General features: G+C 31.4%; 1 long non-coding RNA gene and 1 pseudogene across 3 annotated transcripts in view; both read right to left on the bottom strand.

The window, feature by feature from the left end:
* The window catches only part of LOC118189098 (uncharacterized), an 872,843-nt gene that overhangs the window by 122,549 nt on the left and 729,892 nt on the right, over nucleotides 1–20,402 (bottom strand). The window contains exon 4 of one of the 3 annotated variants that reach the window (XR_015043503.1): nucleotides 15,817–16,217. The exons of the other annotated variants lie outside the window; for them this stretch is intronic. This is a non-coding gene — a long non-coding RNA (uncharacterized LOC118189098). The remainder of the gene's footprint in view (nucleotides 1–15,816; nucleotides 16,218–20,402) is intronic. 3 annotated transcript variants of the gene reach the window in all.
* On the bottom strand, nucleotides 15,066–15,165 carry LOC118189101 (U6 spliceosomal RNA; annotated as a pseudogene).

Genomic DNA, 20,402 nt, shown 5'->3' with positions numbered 1-20,402 from the left:
TGATCGTACTATGCGATTTGCTCTAGAAGCACTGTAGGTGAAGTTTCTGAGAGACATATTTGAAATATCCTAGTTATTGTGATACGGGTTCGATTTCGCCTTGAATGCAATCAATGATTCTTAGTTGATACAAAATAAAACGCTTAAACCCTTTAATAGAAACTGTTTAAGCCACATTTATCGACGCCCTGTAGTTTTTTCAGATATTAGACATATTAAAAATAAATAAGAACACTGCCATTTTCTAGTGTGTAAAGCTTAAAAGGCGACCAAATAGTTGTTACTAAAGTTACGGTATCAAACGACATTGAATAACCTAGGCGTTCTTTATCCAGTATGATGTTGCTGTTAGTTGATTAAATATATGTAAAACTCATTTACTCCTTTGATTTGGTAACTATTAATATTAACATAGAACAAAATTCAGAGAAAACAGTAATGAAACAAATGTTAATGATCTTGATTTAGTAACTGAAAATCTGTGCTATAATGTTAGAAAAAAATCCATAACAGATGTTGTTAGGAGGAATCGTGCAGTGCTTCCAAGTCATGTGTTTCTGGAACTGCTGTTTTCTGTGACCTTTCTCTTTTAATCTTCAGTTTGGAGCATCACATCCCGCTTTAGTATTCAATTTGAAATCATTTATGTTATATTTCCCCAGCAATACACATGAAAGAACGTTTTGCAAATGCAATCATTCTTTCGTTATTTTTATGATTGTAGGGCTGAATTTGAAGAGATTACCGACCAAAAAATATCCGTTTAGCATCAATAGAATCCATAAAATCCAGAAAAGATTTAAAAGACGTGACCGGCATAATATTAATGGAACAGATATCAACTTGATGTAACATAGAAGGAAAAGCGATGTCGGGACAATTGGTCAAGAAGGGGAAAAGCATATTACAAAGATCTAATATCTTCATGATATTACACTTATCAAAACTTTTTATTTAGTTCAATTTCAATAATTTCATACACCATATATTTCCAACAAAGCCATATTTAAACCCTGTGAGGTTTTACGCTATTCAAATACTTTAAAAACGACAATTACTAGAAGAATTTTGCAGAGGCGGTAAAATTCTGAATTGAATTGTTAACTGAACACAGTTGTCTAAGGCTACGCGTTCATTTAGACGTACTGAAACCCCTGAGCATAAGTAATGCAACCAGGGTTACTGGTGGATTTCTATGGTACAGTAGTAATCGCAAGACTTTTCCCATTCCAAGAGGCCGTCAAATTATTACTATATCCCCCCTTTTTACTAATATTATCGTCTGATATTTAGTTGGAAAAATTATACCAGTAATTTAATTTCCGAAGAACACGGTTAAAGTAAGAACATAAAAAATGAAAATTAGGATGAACTACAGGTAGCTATCATAATATTATTTCTCTAAAAGAAACTTACATTCTAATAAGAATATATAGTAACATCTAAATTACAATATCTGGTGGTCATTGAGCTAATATGTGACGGTAACTGAGATTGAAAAGTAACGCTGTGCGTGACGTATTCGGCCCAATCACCTTTTAAAGCCTCAGTGACACCTCACATCAGTGAGTCTTGGCCGGAGTTCCCAAAAGAGACATCAAATGAACGAAGAAGATGTCTGAACAAAAGACCCAAATTTCGAAAGATCGAATATATTATCAGCGGTAGATAAGACTAGAATGAGTCGGAATGTAAATAGCAGAAGTAAAGTGAAATCACATGTTTGGAGAGGCGTTTTGGTTCGTAACCTTGGAGAACCTAACTACAAACTATTTTTCGTAACCTAACTACAAACTATTTTTATCACGAGTTATAAATACTCAATTGTCAGTCTAGTCCTTTTTATCTGATGTATTAATTTTCAATTGTGAAAAAAAATTGTCCTCATGTAAATATATTCTCAAACAAAGCGATTATTCTTAATGCAAAAATTCATAACTATCTTTTGACAAGTACGAAAATAAGTTAATCATATCTGTATCTTCAAACCTTTAAAAATACGAATTCATTAAAACCTGAAACCTTTCTCTAAATTTCTCTTTACCATTATAACTAATGCCATCATTATGCTAATTAACTTAAGGGAATGTATTCGCAGGCCGCATCAAATTGCTTTGTACGCGGCCACTGTGAGCCAGTTTGAGACAATTGGTACATTATAATAATTCCGAGGATTTCTTAAGCTAATTACAGATGAAGATATTGGACAAAATCATTTTAAACTTTCCTGTCTTACGATAAATTTCTTTATACAGCTAATCGGAACGTTATTCATTTCTTTTTCTATAACATTATCATGACAGTGAGAATGAAGAAAAAGACTTTCTAAGATTTAAAAAATAAAATATATGTACATGATCTTGCTTTAATGATTGCAAAAAGGTTGACTTTTAAATTTATTCCTGGTTGTTCTCCAGAATGTTTCTTTCATGCATTAAAATTATTTAAATCAAGTAAAAAAAAATTTACTTTATTTTCTTAGGGAGATAATTCAGTGTTGGGTTTACAATATAATTATGAAATGGCCTTTGGTAATTACAAACTGCAACTTAAAATGAAAAGGGCAGGTAATGCAGCTTTCTATGTTCATGCTTAATCAAATGGAATTCTTCATCCACTTTATTATAGTATTCCTATTAAACATTTATCATGTACTTATTTCCAACATATTTGCATTCTCATCTATTTATTCATTAAATTATATCTGAAAAACTAGAAGTTTAATTTATTTTTCACAGGTAAAATTATTTATTTAATACTACTGAATTTATTCCTTCACTTAAAATGCGGATAATGTTTCAATTTGTTTTGTGCTTTTGCTAACGACGAGCCTACTGCGGTCCCAGAGAAACATGGTTGTAACTGTCCGTCCCTTTATAGGAAGCAACGATGACCATCTATTAGGCTTCCCCACAATAAAATGGCTACCACTTCTGAATTTAGAAGTAGCCAGTGGCAAGTGCTGGCACCTATAGGCAAGTGCCAGCCATTGGTTAAAAAAATACTTGTTAAAGTTGTGCCATAAAACTAAAAATACTGTTTAATTTATCACTAATATTTTAAAAAATATTAAATAATAGTTTACAATGAATTATTTTAAATTATAATTTAATAATTACTTATAAATAATCATAATTAAATAGTTTAATTAATATACTTTTATCAATCTAATCTTAATTATTATTTTAAACTCTCTAAATATTTTAACTACATAATTTTCATATTTTAATGGATAGTCTAGATTAAAAACCTTATAATTTATTTAACTGATCTTGTTTTGAAATTAAAAATAAAGTTTTATTTTAATATAATTTTTTTGGAGATCTTGTGTAATATACCAGTTATACTACATGACAGGAACATGATAGAGAATTATGCCATTAATATTTCTTGGCTGAGTATAAAGATTCCTAAAGTGCCATAGTAATAGATATGTGACTGTTTCAATGGTATATTCGTCACTGATCAACTTACATGAAAGCATGTAAGCTACTTGAAAGGGAAGGTAAGGGCATACGTCAATTTCAATACTCTCTCGAAGCTATGTTTAGTACTCAATCTAAGGGGTTTGAAATCGTTACAGTAAGCTGTATAATGTTTTATGCGATTTGCAGATGCTGCTACTCTAATAGGTAATCGTAACACAAGCATTATAGAGTTACACAAAGGTCACAGTTTCCTTGGTTTCTGTCATAGCGAGTCACGTTTGTAAAACAGATATTCTAGTTAAATTTACACAGGCAGGTGCTGTTTTAATAGAATAAGCGCTTGCGCTGCATTCCATCAAAAATAATTATTCTAAAAAGAGAAAAAATATGTAAAGGTGTTAATGAGTCCAGTCAATGTAATTTTCTTGCGATCCATTAAATTCACAATTTCTTTTTTTTTTAAATATGACAACTACTTTTAATTATGTATTAAAAATGCTTCGAATGAAGAAGAATTTTTTAAAGCATTTTATTTCTCAGTATTCAAAAACATCATATTTTTTATCAATTAAGCACAAATGAAATATGAATCAGTTTATTTCTTTCCTTCAGATCTTTTGAACTAAATTTACATCATTTTGGTATGCTAGTCTACTTTTCAGTTTATACTGGTAGTACTGATATTAGCTCAAATATCAGTACCTTCATTTTATTGTTTGTCTTTTTATTGAAGAATTTGATGAAGGAGTGGTGTTGGTGTATTTAATTATGGCAAAGCACACGAGGGATATCTTCCTAAGGGAAGGGATGCCTTCGTGGAGGACGTTCTAAGGAAAACTGGCTCGTATACACGTTACACATGGGGAAAACCACGCAAACGCCCATGCAGCCAGCCCGTTTGGTGGATTCGAACCTCTTGATGAAGGGGACAGAACCGTCGCTATGTAGCAATAATCAAATGCATCATTTCTCTAGTAAGAGACATGTTTTACCTCCTACCTCTGTAATGAAGACTGGAGGATCTTTATCGAAAGACAGCGAAAAAAATCAAGGAAAACGCGTAGAGCGATATTATCTCAAGATATAGGATGGACGACTGAGATATCCCAATGATTGCTGAAGAAATGTCATACGAATTGTAGGTAAGAAAAATGCAACTAAACTTTTCATTTTATAGAATAACGCCTTAAATAAGGCTTAGTTTTTTTAAAATGTAAAAGTTTTAATAATGAAAATGACTGTCTATCAGTTACATACTATACAGCGTTAGAAAATCTTTCATAGATTTAAAAACGTATTATTTAGATATATCAAAAATTAAATAAATTTTAATTTGAACTAATCACATTACAAAGTGGAAATTTTTCATGAACAGCTGCGTTTATTTCTTTTAAATCTCTTAGTTTGTTAATCAGCAAGAGACCAGCTAAATTTGAAAGTTAGATAAGATTATGCTTTGCTGAATGGTAATATGCTGGCATGTTGAAAATAATAGTGTTTTATTTCGAAAACTGGGAACATGTTTCTTTTATATCGATTAGTTTATTAATAAAAATTTTACTACATTTATCCAAAACAAGAAAAAAAAATAAAAATAGAAATTCAAAAATTCGAAGGGTACATCTTCAAAGGGCTAATGTCATTCGAAGTGTACATGTTCGGAAGGAAGACTATGTAATCAAAATCTGGATAAATGCGAACATTTTTACACAGCGCCAGAACATGTAAATTTTAATACTTTTTATTAAAGTTTATTTTCTAAGATATCTGGTTCTAGGTTAAATACGAATGTTTTCGTATTCCATTATCTTTTATGTTTTTAAACTCTTCAATTTTAACCAAATGAATTAATTTTTGTCTGGTTGAAAATACAGGCAAATTTTTAATTGTACTTTTTGAACGAATTACAATAAATTACATGTATGGGTTATTCTTATTGCAATGTTTTTAAGTGTGAGGATTAACTGCGATTTTAAGTTACCCGTGAGCGTCAATTCGGTATTACTGTGATAAAACGAAAGCTTAGGGAAAAGTTTTGCATTGCATATCAACACTAAATCATAAAAACATTGATACAATTCTTTAGTGGAAAGGAATTGAACATGCGGAATTTTAACTTTCTTATTCTTGAAAATTTATTTTTGTTAATTTGAACACAGTTATGATATAAAAAATCTTATGCCTTTGGCAACCGTGATGCTTCAGCCACATGATGAACATGCAATAACTAAGCCTTACTGCCCCAATAACCATCTACGCAAGTCCCTACATGAGCGTTGGGGATTGATTCAATAAAAACTATAGAAATGTTATATATGTTCATAGTTTACAGGAAATCTCTCAATCTCTGAATTCACACTTTGACTTAATGTTCATAAATTTTTTGACACGCGGTCTTGGCAATCAATGATCAGAGAATATATAATTTATCTTCATTTCCGTAATCTCAATTTACAGGAAATCTCTCAGACTTTGAATTTACAATTTAACTCGATGTACATAAGTTTGTTTGGTAAACATTCTTTGCTATTAGTGATCAGAAAGTATTTAATATGCCTTCATTTCTGTACCCACACCTCTCTTTAAACGCGGCTTATAGTCTACATCTTGTAGAGACATTAGATTATTTTTTGGAAGCAGGAGTCTCGAAAAATGAGTAACGCCTTCGCTGGGATTCGAACCACGGACCTCTGGATACGCCCCCAGCATGCAGAGCACTACATCACGAAGGCATGCTAAGAAGACGGGAGAAATACGAGTCGTACCTTATAATCTTATTAAGAGATATCGCAGATGCTTTGCTCTTTAAAGTCCTACTTCACCCGTGGGCAGGTGGTTAAGATAGCTGAATACTAGTGTGTTCGAATCTAGGCAAACGAGTTAATTGAATGATTAGTTTTAGTAGTTTCCCCCCATGTGTAAATTGAATACGAGCCAGTTTCCCTTAGATAGCCCTCTAGGAAAGCATACATTCCGTTAGACAGACAGCCGCTTGTGCCTAGACAAATTCAGAAAACCTAATCTAACCTAACCTGTTTTAAAGTTTTATTTACTACAGCAAAGGCCTTGAAGTGCAGGGCTTAATTTTTGAAATTAGAAGGGATACAGCCCTGTGGAAGGCTGTCAGAAAATGAGAACAAAAATAAATAAATAAAATAAATAATAAAATAAAAATAGTTAAAATTCAATAAAATGTAAAGGAATAAATAAAAATTTAATGAATATTAAATTAATGATAAGTAATTGATAAAGTAAAATACCACATGTCGTTTTATTTGGGACTTCAGCTGGAGTTACACTTTCACTCCAAATCTGAGAAATAGCTCAGCAAGGCTTCCGCTGAAGTTATGCCTTGAATATATACATTGTAATGTACTTTTTAAAAAAATGATAAAATCAAAGATCGTTCTTTTTCTAGTACACCAATGAAAAAAAGTGAAACGATCAAAATGTCCCTAACGAAAACAGAGAGAATGCTAAAAATAGTCTAAGATTATGGAAGTAAATTTTAACGGAGGATACATGTGAAAGCAAAGAGAAAAGAATCAAAATCTTTCACACAGCAACCCTTCTGTTATAATTGTCACTTACACTAAATTTGATATTTTTCTCAGTCTAGCTGTGAAGCAGGATGCGAATTCAGGAGAAAAAACTCTCCCTGAATCTCAGAGAGGATCTGCAAGCTGAGAAAAATCTATAAAGTTCAGTATAAGTGGCAATTTTCGTCTCCCTTATTTGCAATATGCTGCAAAAGTACTGTAGGTTTCTTTTGTTCTGGAAGTTACTAGAACTGAAAGTCCTGGATCGAATTGATCACGTCTAGTATTTTTGGAAACGAAGACATTACGTGTTTAAATGAATTCATTGCACTTCGTGAAGAATAAGCCTTTGACATGTGGATAGGGATTTTTCTTTTCTTAAATGTCTCAACCTCCATCAAAGGCATTCTTTTCCTAAAAAAGACAAACACGTATTAAAAAGTTAGGAGAGATTTTTAATTAAACATTTCCGAGGCCAAAAGAATTTTCTGCTGAAACTGAAATCCCGTTAAATAAAACAAGTGGCAGAGGCCTGTTATTTAGGTCTCCTTTGCCTTCCGGCTAGAATTACAATTATCATAGAAACGAGAAATACAGGAACTGGATTCGAGAGAGTTACGGCATAATTTAAGCTAAGTGAAAGTTTAAAGATGCCACAAGTGCTTAATAGTGTACCTTAGAAAAATTAACGATACTTGTTCCTATGTTAATATGCACAGCATAAGAACTGTATTCTTTCACTTCTCTCTCGTCTTTTAAGGATTAAGTTAAAATAAAAATTGATAAATTTTATAGATACAGAATAAAAATACTCCACAGACACTAGAGTTGGACAATTCGCTAGGGAGCAGATTCAAAGAACCTTTTCATTTTAATGAGCGAATGGAACAGTGATTCCAGAAAACGGAGGGGTAGCTGTTTTATAGTTCAAGGACAGATCTTGTTGGAAGAGTACCAGGAATACAGATATGCTATTCACTTATAAACTCATTCACCTTAATGAGCGAGAAAATGCCTAATTCGCGGAAAATAAACGGAGCTCCTTTAGTGTTCGCTAAACGAGAGCTGTAGAGCTGTTGTTGGAAACAAGCCAGGATTTCGATTTTAGGGAAGAAAATAATGTTATTCTCTCATGTTAAAAATGAGTTCAACTTTCACCGTTTCCCAAATTTTTGGGGAAAGAATTTTATTGTTTTTCTTTGTATAAAAATCTGATGTGTACACCACATGATTTCCTTGTACGGAATATTAAATTATACGCATTTTTCTTGCATTTCATTTAAACTTATTGGATTGAATTAAGTCTACTTCGCCGACAGCGCATAAACCACAATAGAATAAATGCATTCTTTAAAATTCACTCTAGTATTTGTTTACCAAAGCGACGATCTGGCCCTAGATTCACTTAAAAATTATTACTGTAACTAAATTTGTATTACTGTTAGTTTGCGCGCAGTGCTTCAGTACAAATTTTAAATTTTCGGAAAATACAGTTAGGTTTTTTTCTTTATAAAACAAATTCTTATACACTATTAAGTAAAATAAATCAAGAAAGATAATCATCTATGTATAAAGATAACACACTGAAAATTTCATATATGTATGACAAAAACAATTTGATTTATTAAAACTCGAAAATCAGCTAAAATTCTCACTTTTTATGTTGCGCAAAACTGATGACTCTCCTTCAGTATTATATTTCGTTCACATTATAACTCATAATGCACAAAATTTATATCATTTAAAGAACAGAATTATCTAATCGTTGCCACATGTTCTATTCAAATACTATAATAAAGCTAGAATGATGTATAAAAGAAATTAAGAAAAAAAAAAAAAAAAAAAAAAAAGAAACAGTTTTTCACAGACGATTGAGTATTTCTCATTTAATTAATTCAGTTCTAACTTCGCGAGAAGGCAAAAAAATATACATAAAAACTCAAAATATCTATATTAAAAATTACGAAGTAAATTTCAAACACTTATTTTCTCGAAAATTTTCCAGAAAGGATTAAGCATGATTTAAATCGCAATAATTAATGAAAGGCGTTATCTTTGTTGTAGGTAAGTTTCTTTAAATTGGCAACAAATCCACTAGTCTCCTGTTTCAAATGTAAACATCAATGGCCACCATTAAAAAAGGCTTAGCGGCAATTAAACAACTTTAAAATTGCTGATAATTCTAAAAATATTGCACACAGATTTACTAAAGGCATAAAATCCTTAACCAGAAGATAAAAACAACATAATTCAATCATTTTTAAAGCAAAAAATGTACAATTTACAAACATATAAGAGTAAAGAAACTGAGATCAATGAGCCGGGTAACAGAGCGGATATATATATAAATATATTTATATACGTTTGGTAGGGCCGATTGCAACCAAAATACGAGGTGCACATCTACATGTTATAGCAGTCCTATATACAAAATTTCAACTTTCTGAGGCTACTCGTTTTTGAGTTATGCGAGATACGTACGTACATACGTTCGTACTAACGTCACGAAAAATTCTCTTCAGAATTAATTTTAAAGCAGTTTTATAATTTTTTTAAAGGAAAAGAGTATTTTATTCTGTCCTTACGTACAGATATCACGCAAAAACATCGTTAAATTGCATTCGATAGCGGTCAAAATGGATATTCGTTGAAATATGCTGCCTGAAACTTTTCGCGATTACAATACTTCCTTTTTACTTCGTACAAGGAAGTAAAAAATGATTTAAGGAATCTCAAAACGACAGTTGAAAAAAATTAGTTCAGGGAGTTATCTTTTGACTGAAGTGACTTTTCCGAGCACTGCACGTTCGATTTTTCTTCGTTCCTTTCTCTCTAACTGTCCTTGATTCACTCCTCGTTCCCAATTTTTTTTATCAAGGTTATTGTTAGCGAGGGATGGGCCATAAAAACCTGATTCAATCCAGTGAAGACGATTCTGATTTGATCGTGTAAAAGAGAAGTTTTGCCCTTTTCTAACAGACACCATTTATTTTAGGTTAAAATAACAGGCCGAACAAAGATATTTTTGGAAGTCAAACAACAAAAATCAGCGTTATATTATAAATTTTCCAGGATTAGGAAAATTTGCAAATATAACTCTGATTTTTATTCTAAAATAATTTCTATTTGACTACTTAGATAAAGATACCATTTAGTTATTCGAAAACCAAATGTAACAAAAAAAAGTGCCTTCGCCTGGATTTTGACGATACATTTTCTTTCCACATTCTACCTAGATGTGCTACCAACATTCAGAATAAGAGTTCAGAGTATTCATATACGATATTTCCATAAAATACTCTAGCATATGATATATTTTATATCACTTTATTTGGTAATAAAGTAATAGACTGTTCTATATGCGCAATGTTTTGTTATTTTATTACATATGAATATATAAGCATTTACTATTATACGTGATTTCATGTGCTAGCGGTAAGAGTCGAAACGTGTTGCATTCAACTGCTGTGATACTATTGTAACATGTAAGAAATCTAAAACTCGCAATGCTATCAAAAATGTTTGAAATTCCTCAAAAGTTAAAGTTACTGTTATAAAGACTTTGAAGAAAACTTAGAGTATTAAACAGGCAGTACTCTGGAATCTAGCAATCAATTAAAGAAATCTTTACTCTGTTTTTTCCCTTGCTGAAGTGGGCCATATATGTTTGCCTAGACTCTGCTTTCTGACATAAATTATAATGTATGTTAATTTATGCAGAAATTTCGATACGAATATATCATTTAAAGTTCAAGGTACAATATTTTTAGTGCGGTGAGTTTCTGAAAAAAAAGCGCGGTCTTATTGTTCTTACTGTGCGTTGAGTAGCGTATACTTAGTTATTGTTTTAACTTTTAAGAAATAAACTTGAAAAAAGATATTTACAAATGGAAACATCGAAATAAAATTTTAAAAAAATCTTTAACAGTTCATTAAAGTTTATTTATGCTCTCACTGAGACTGTAGTCTATCAGCCTGCCCTTGCACTCATTCTCGCTAACCCCCCTTTTTTTTCGCATTTTTAACTTCATTATTTAAGCACCATTTTCTTAGACAAAGAATAAAATAAATAATAAAACAAATTCGAGATTGGGCTTCCTACTGCACATGATTGAGAGGTGGACTACATTATTCAAAATTTGTAGGCTGTAGATACCGCCGTTATTTACAGTGCTAGAAACATACATATATATATGTAGATTATTCATTGTTTAATTTCTTTAAAAATAAAACAGGGAGTTTAATTTGAAAGCAAAAATTTGAAAACTGATGCTCCATTTGTAGTGAACTTCCGCAAAATCCCATTTCGAGACTAGTAGTCCCTTTTGGGCTAAAATATTGGAAAATTAATGAAGCAATTTTAAGGAGAACTGTTTTTCATGCAGTTTCTATATCTTTAATTTCTGCAATGGATTGCAACTTCTGAATATTTCTCATTAATATTTTGCATGTGCACTCGTATATAGTGCATGTTCACTAAAAACAGGGTTAAGCTTCTTAGAAGTTTTATGTGAAAAAGAAAGTCTTGAAAGACTTAAATGTGAAAGAATAAGCAGGCAGCTTGTTTATGACGAACATATACAAGGAATTCTCTCCTTTTATTTTAAATTTAATGCATTCATCAGTTAATTGAGCATTTTTGGCGGAAAATTGGCGATAAAAATCGACACCAGAGTCTTCATTTCATAGCAACCCTATTCTTAGAATGACTGCAGTTCTCCACCGGTGGACTCTGGGAATATAAAGGAAAATCACGCTCGCACTCCTCTTATTGAAGAGGGGAAGTAGTCCGTTATGGTGGAGGGGTGGGGAGCCGGCGAGCGAGGGCTTATGCTCCAACTAATCCCAATGCGCATGCGCAAGTGCGAATGTTCATCTCCCCTTGCAACCCCCCGCAGCTATTATTTCATTCACACAATGCAGCGAACAATCGCTGAGGCCCAAATTTGCGCTCTATTCGCCAATATCTTTGCGGTTAGAGAGCTCTACGATCCCTGTCCGTTTATTGGCGGTATAGTATGACGTCATAAGACAACGTTGCTGACAGTTTTTCCCTCTACATCAGTGTGGTACCAGAATCCAATTTTAGCCAACAAGTTATTTAGGGCTTTTTTTATTTTAGTTCCTGCTAAAAGACCGTGACTGTAACTCTTTCGTGACTTAAAGTAACATGAATATAACATTTTGATACATGAGATTTTGATATGGCTTAAAAACCTGAAACTTTTTGAAGAAATTTCAGATGATTTCTTTTAAAAATAAAATAACTATTTTTCGCTATTTTTGTTATGTCTTTTCTCAGTTGTACATAAAAATGCGTTTAAAAGCATTTTCAGAAATATTTAGTTATGTGTAGGTATATTTGAGAGGAATTTCTAATAAAAGGACACTTTATATGAGGAACGAGCAAATAAATATTACAATAATTCAAATAACATGAATTAACCGCTTTGCGAAAGAAAGTTCTATTACGTCAGAATTCAGAATTGATAAACAGAATTTCAAAGATTTAGATGAAATGTGAATATTTAAAAGGAATTTCACATTTATGCCAACATTTGCAAGCAATTAGATCCTCAGTCTCAGAAAATACAATCAAAAACATAGATTGTATTAAACGTTTAATGTCAGAAATGATTTTGGAATGCAAAAACATACAAGAAAGCAAAAGTAAAATTAAAATTAGAAATTATTTGTATAGTAATTCTAATGATTTGATCAATTTAGTGAAAATTTGAATAATCAATTCGGAATTGCTTTGTGTGTTGATGCAAATGTTTAATGCTTTTTCAAAGATAACATGCTTTAAAGGAACAAAAGTGATTTAATAATGATTAATGAAAATATAATTAATTATTCTTAAATTTTAAAGCAACTCCATTTAATCCAAAAATATGGAAATACAATTAAATTAACAAGGGCCAAATAATGTGTACTAGGTTATCAACAAAAATAACAAACCTCATGTTGTAAAGTTTTTAAACTTCCGTTTTAAGTAATAAATCTTTATTCCTAGGGAAAGGCAAACATTTTAGTTTATCCAGAGGTTTCCTCCGAAAGCATTTAATTGCCGTTTACTATGAATATAATATTACGTTTACTGTGAATGTAGAAAACAAAAGTAATTGTGGTGCACATAACTTGAGATGTATCAAAATATCATCTTAACAAATACCAATAGAAATTGCCTCGCAATATTTAGCAATGTAGCCTACCTTTCCTGGAAATATCTCCGTTTGCCGAGTACTGCAAATGTAAATTTCTACCCCTTTATATTTTTGGTCTTATGAGTGATTTAACTCGAAACAACCTTTTCCTTCAATCCGCGACAAAAGGAAGATGTCAGTAGAATTAAATTCTTGCCATAGTGCGAAATGCCCGCAGTGCTTTGTAGACAAGTAACATCAATGACTTCAATTGCAATTAAAACCATTTTGAATCATCTTGAACTCTATATTTTTTCCGAAACTATGATGGCAACAAACAGGCTTTGTAATACCATCGACACATTCTTAATTAATAGGATGATACTGAATTACAACATGGTTGCTCATAGTATGACTTTTCATAATTGACTTGCCATAGATTATCAAAAAGGTCTGTTGCATTTGCAAACAGACTTATTAAAATCCCTTTCACCGAAAAAACATTCAGAATTTTAAATATCAGAATTAAGCGTAATCAAACAATAAAAAAACAACTCTATCAGGGAAACGAAATCAACGCATCATTGAAACATTATATATTGCATCAATTCCTCAAGTATACGCAGTGTGTAGATGACAACGTTCAGCTTTTGTTGTGTAGCGAAACATTAGACATCTCTCAAGATACATACAGACACAATTACATTTACCTAAATATACCCTTAACGAACAATACCACAAACTCATACGGATGCAGCTGTGTTCCATACGGCATACCGTTACACATCTCAACTTTAAAATTTAAACTCCAAAGCGTGAAAGCCAAACGATTATGCAAATTAAAAGGAATTTTAGATCTAAATAAGAATTTCAAGTGATCAAATCTTAAAGCGCCTGAATGCATCAATGATCTGTGGAAGGAGCATAAATGATGCCAAGATCTGATCAAATGGAATATCTTCTAGATATGACATTACAGTAATCATTCTCATAAAAGTTACTTTACAAAACTGGTAGACTAAAGTATCAACATTATTCAGCAATGTTTATACCAGCGATTGTGGGAACAGCGACAAACCAGGATGGCAGCAAGGTGTTGTTCCGACATATCGCTGAGAAAGATGCATAGTAATCCTTATTCTGCTGAAACGGAATTTCGATATCATAATGCTAAACTCAAAAGGTCTAGCAGTTTCTATCCAAACTCTCATACTGTTTTCGAATACTATTGCGCTAAAAGCCAGATGACAAGAGGTCCATTGCTCAGTGCTCTCAAAAGGTATCATAGTAGACCTATAACGGTAAAAGTAGCCACGACAAAAAATAAGCCTCTACAGCGACCAATGTCGCATTTATCTCGGAAACAGTAATGATCAAAGACTGCTCTAGAGAACACATAGCCAGAACAGCCATCAAGCCTTCACGAGAGAACGTCATGTGGCACCGCAGCTGAAATAATGGTGTGGAGCATGATACTGTAAAGTAGGTGGACTTAGTATTTCTTTTCTAGTGCAATGACAGATTAACATTTTTTTTTTTTTTTGATTTTTTAGTGAAGAAAGTAGTGAGACTATTCCTACAAGATATCACGGAAGTCATGTTTCCACATGACAATGTAGGACGGTATGATAGAACGACAATGGTACCTACGTAGATTTGATGTTTTACAGTGATATATTACAACACTGAACTTGTTTCCGACAGAGCAGTTCTGGGGCCTCATTGGTCGAGTTTTGGAAACGATTGATGATAATTGTAATGTTTAGCTGATGGATGATTGTAATGTTTTACTTTTCCAAGTACTTGCAGCATAAAAATAATTAAGGAAAATCTCAGACAATGACAAAAGCCCTCAATAATAACTTCCGAATTATGTAAATGCATGTTTTTCAGCGCAGAACGATTGCATATCATATTGAAGAAATCGAGATAATATGAATATCTTGTTTTCCTAATGTTTGGTATGATTTGCATACGATAACAATATGCATGCTCGGGGCATGCTAATCTTCTCTGTATAGTTCCAATTTTAGTATATGTACTATACACCACGAAGATGACATCCGTGCTAGTTCTTGCCGTACGGAATTGAACGTCATTTCTGCGGAAATCAGTTACATTGGCATACAAGGCCTATTGTTCAAAACATATTATTTTCTTTTGTTACAAGATATTTTGAATAGCACAGTATTACATATGAACATTCTTATAACATACATCAATACTATATATAAGTGAAATTATATTGTATGTATACACATATATGTATTTGGCAATGCATTAAATGAATACTACATTTGGTGTATAAATAAGTCAAATGTGATACATTTAAGTGATGACAATCAATGCGGAAAAAATATTTTTACTCTACAGAAAGATTTAGACATTACGCAACATTGTTATTGGTATTTCATGTGTTAGGTTGGCATATTTACTTTATTGGAATGAACGCTTATATTACGAAAAAGTTAGATAACTGTATGAACAATATATTACACCGAATGAGCACAAATATTTGTATATGTCAAGAAGCTGATTCGATGGAACAAAGATTTTTATAACAAAAAGAGTTAAATAACTATATATATGTAAAAAAGATAAATAATATATAATATATATATATATATATATATATATATAGAGAGAGAGAGAGAGATCTATATAGATACATATATATATATAAAAATTAAATACTTATATTACCGGAGCTGAAACAATAATTTAGTTATCTGGGGAATGACTGTGATGAGAGCTGTTCCAGGTTACTGCGTTTTTGCAGCGCAGCAGATAGTGATAGCATGTAGTTTCGATATAGCAACATCGTTATTTTGAAAATGATTCTACCACGCTGCGCGAAACATGGATGCTGTTTTTTTTAGATGGAACCGTCAAGCGGCATTCAAAGTAATACTGGTCTGGACTGCCCACCTTTCCACAGTCGCAGATGTGGTAAGTCGCAGATTAGTATATGTATTGTCGAAACAATCATTTGCATATATTTACGATGTCTAACGGTCCTTGATAATGTAATTTCAGTTTTAAGCCAGTGATCCACGGGTGTGTTCCACGGAATTTCAAGGTTCCTTGAGTCCAATCCCAGGGTTCTGCCAATCAAAATAAATATTAAAACAGAAAATTATAAAGCACTCACATCAGTTGATTAGTGCTTATTAACTAAAAAAGCATAAAGTTGCAATTAGTTATAGATAAGTTTTAAATTTTAATACGTGATAATCATATGGCAAAGAGAATAATGTGCAATGCAATGCTCTGCGAAACTAGACAGGTTTCTAATGAAAAATTAATTAAATTTAGTGTTAAAAATTAAACAACGGAGTTCTTTTTGCGATTGAAGAAAACTATAAAAATGTATTACTCAAAATAAAATACTGAGTATGACTAGATAAAAAATTCATTCGAGTACTACGATAAATGAGAAGGGTTACCAATGAAGGAAAGGGAACAAATTATCGACATATTAACAGATTCGACGTTAGAATCAAAATTTAAGCAAGAGCATCTCTTAAAAGGTTTGATTATAGTTTAATGCAGAATACCTAGAAATTTCTCATTCAATTATAAACATTTTAATTCTGTTTGAAACGAAGTATTTAAGTGAAAAATCTTTCTCAACGAATCTGGCAACATAACAAAATATAGAAAGAAATTAAATGCAGGATATGAAATTCGACTGCAGTTGATATCAGTAGAGCTAGACTTCGACAGTTTGTGTAAAAGATGCAAGCACATTCCTGTCACTAAATATAATGCAAGTGTTAGTGACCCCTGGAGCATGAGTTTATGCTCTTAATGAGTAAATTACATTGATTTTATGTTAAAATATTTAAAAAAAATACAATAACTTTCTCTATATACAGTAACTATAACATATTGATCTACTTTAAGTGTTATTTTTTAAGATACATATTTCTAAGGGTGGGATAGTGTTCCTCTTAAAAAGCTTTATAGCTCTAAGTGTTCCGTGAGTGAACAAAGTTTGAAGACCACTGTTTTAAGCAGTTCGGAAAAGAAAATTCCGTTCATTCAAACTAAACGATGAAACACAAAAATTCACTTTAAAAATTGCAAAATATCTGCTACTTAGATTAAAACATTTTAAACCTATTTTTTCAATCCGTTTCTTTATTTTATATCATAGCATAATTTTATATAGCATAATTTATATAGCATAATTTTATTTCTACAGAAAACTGCAAAGTTTGAATAGCTGAGGAAGCCTCTTTTGCTTTGCTTCACTGTGCATTTAATTTAACTGTAAGAAAAACAGATTTTCAGGCAAGTTGAAAATAAATCAGAGAATGAGTAATGTTAGAGTAATTAATACTAATGTTTCTCATATAGTAAAACCAGCTACCAGTTCTACCAATTACTTTGATTAGTTCTGCTTATAATACTTTATTTATTTTAATATTCTTAAAAATATTCGTTTAATTCTGTGCAAAGAATTGGCTTCTAGTCATAAAAATAGCTTGAAATAATTATAAATATAAACAAATTCAAATAAATTCACTAATATGTAAACAGCATAAAAAAACCATTTACATGAAGAAAATTGCAGTCATTTAATTACTTAAATTAATGGAAACATTATTTGAAGTAAGTTTGTGCACCTTATGAAAGAGTAGTAATTATTTCAACAGATTTAATATTACGGACAAATTTAATGGAACTCAATAATATTCAAATAATTTAATTCTTTTAAAAACAAACTTTACTTTATAAATGCTATTATAAACATTTCATGCTTAAAAATAACAAAATATAACTATATGTAATCATTTTACTACTGACTAGTTAGTTTACTGAATTTGCTACTGAAATGAGAGCCTATGTTTTTAAAATTTTGTTCTTGGTTTTATTTAATTAACTTGGAGTTTGCTCTAAAATAAAATTATACTTTCGGAGTGAAGGAAATTTATTGTTATTACAACTAATAAACCCTTATTTTGACTAATCCTTATTTTTATTTATATTATTTAATTATTAACACAACTGAAGATTTCTTTTTGCAACTATATTTATAGACTTGTATTTGTTTTCATATTATTATTATAAATCTTTTTTAAAATGGAAAAATATTTTAATTAGTAAAGTTAATTAATTTCAAAGTGTGGCTAATATTCATTTTGTTCAATATTATGTACGTATAGATTTCATAGAAAACTATACTCTTGGATATATTTTTCGAAGAGCAGAATAATTTCTCACGCCACAACAGGAACCTCGTTGCCCAGTTTTCTCATAACTGATGTAATTTCTATAAAATCCTTCTCACTCCAAAATATAATTTTTTAAGTACTTTACTATATGTTCATAATATTTTTATTAATTTTTTAAAATTTTATTTATTTAGTTAGTTTTGATCATTTTAGAACAATGTTTTCTGAGATTCCTAAGAAATCGCTAAGGTTTCCATAAAAAAATATCTGTAATAGAATGATCTCGGTGATATATTAAATATAAAAGTTATTCATATGAAATAATAACAGTACGGCCAAATGTAGTAAGATTTGGCTTACAGCAACGACGTGGCCAGGAGGCAGAACACGCTCTACTAAGAACTTTTAAGGTTCTTCTACGGAAGTGACCGATACTTTCCCTTAAATACTCGTTCTATCTTATTTATATAAAAGCGATTCTGAAAACTCATTCTGATAGAGTATTGTACTTGGGGAAAAAAGAATAAAGAAAAGCTGTTCAAAATTAAAAATAACTGTTAGGAAATTAAAATAACCCCATAAAATTCTCTCTATTTTGTTCTTTCTCAACAACCAGGATTCCGCCTAACAAACAGATGCCATATCATGGCCAAGACTCAGTGTAAACTCTGAGACCAGATTCTAAGATTTCTGTCCATGAAGCATCACAAACCACTCTTCATTCTCAAGCGGGAGGAATAAAGTATCGTTTGTGATGCCTCACGTATAGAACTGTTGTCATCACAGCAGTTATTAAAATACATTATAGGACATAATCCCTTCACAGCGTTTTACTCTAAACATGAATTTACCAATACAGATCCTTGCGTCTGTGGGGGCATTAGATCTGCAGATTATTATATAATGGAATATTCCTTAACGAAACAATACCATATTAAATTTCCTGCACTTAATGTTATTCTTTTCAAGACATCCTTTATAAGCGAAGACATAATATTCTCAAAATTTGTTAAAATTATGAATCTAGTTGCTGCACTTGGATGTTATTTGGAAAAAAAAAAAAAAAAAAAAAAAAAAAAAAAAAATTTGAAAATTATGGAAACGTGATTATCTTAATAATTTACAAGAACGTCATCCTTTAAAAATTTCCACTTGTGACGTTCTTGTAAATTATCCAGATAATCACGCTTCCATAATTTCCTAATTTTTTGTGTATACTTAGTGATTCTTTGCCATTTAGAAAGTCTGTTCTCATTTATGTTGGATAAATCTGGCTCAGCTAGAGTTGTGATAGGTCTACCAACCAAAATGTGACCTGCCGTCAAAGTTTCAAAATTATTGTAATCAGCTGAAATTGGAGTAAGAGGTCTTGAGTTCAATACTCCTTCAATTTCAGTTAAAACAGTTAAAAATTCTTCTAAAGTTAAACACTGATTACCAATAACTCTCTTCAAATGACTTTTAAATGATTTAACCCCGGCCTCCCAAATTCCGCCGAAATTTGGCGACTTTGGAGGAATAAATTTCCACTCTATACCTTCAGTGGTATAAAAACTCGCTAAATTCTCATCTGGACACTCAACCAATTTTTTCAATTTTTTTAGTTCTACACTAGTACCAATAAAGGTTTTAGAATTATCACTCATTATTCTAGTACATTTTCCCCTTCTACAGAAAAAACGTTTTAAGCTCGAAATAAAAGATTGGCTAGTTTGGTCTGTCACAAAGTCTAAGTATATGTATGTATGAGTACAAAAGCCATACACTTAGACTTTGTGACAGGCCAAACTAGCTAATCTTTTATTTCGAGCTTAAAGAGCTTAGAACGTTTTTTCTCTAGAAGGGGAAAATGTACTAGAATAATGAGTGATAATTCTAAAACCTTTATTGGCACTAGTGTAGAACTAAAAAAATTGCAAAAATTGGTTGAGTGTCCAGATGAGAATTTAGCGAGTTTTTATACCACTGAAGGTATAGAGTGGAAATTTATTCTTCCAAAGTCGCCAAATTCCGGCAGAATTTGGGAGGCCGGGGTTAACTCATTTAAGAGTCATTTGAAGAGAGTTATTGGTAATCGGTGTTTAATTTAGAAGAATTTTTAACTGTTTT

Source organism: Stegodyphus dumicola, chromosome 10, assembly GCF_044657685.1.
Source record: "Stegodyphus dumicola isolate Sdum_Otavi_A_Nest chromosome 10, ASM4465768v1".
Taxonomy (NCBI): Eukaryota; Metazoa; Arthropoda; class Arachnida; order Araneae; family Eresidae; genus Stegodyphus; species Stegodyphus dumicola.
Note: the sequence above shows the minus strand (reverse complement) of the source record. Positions and strands in the feature narration are given on the sequence as shown.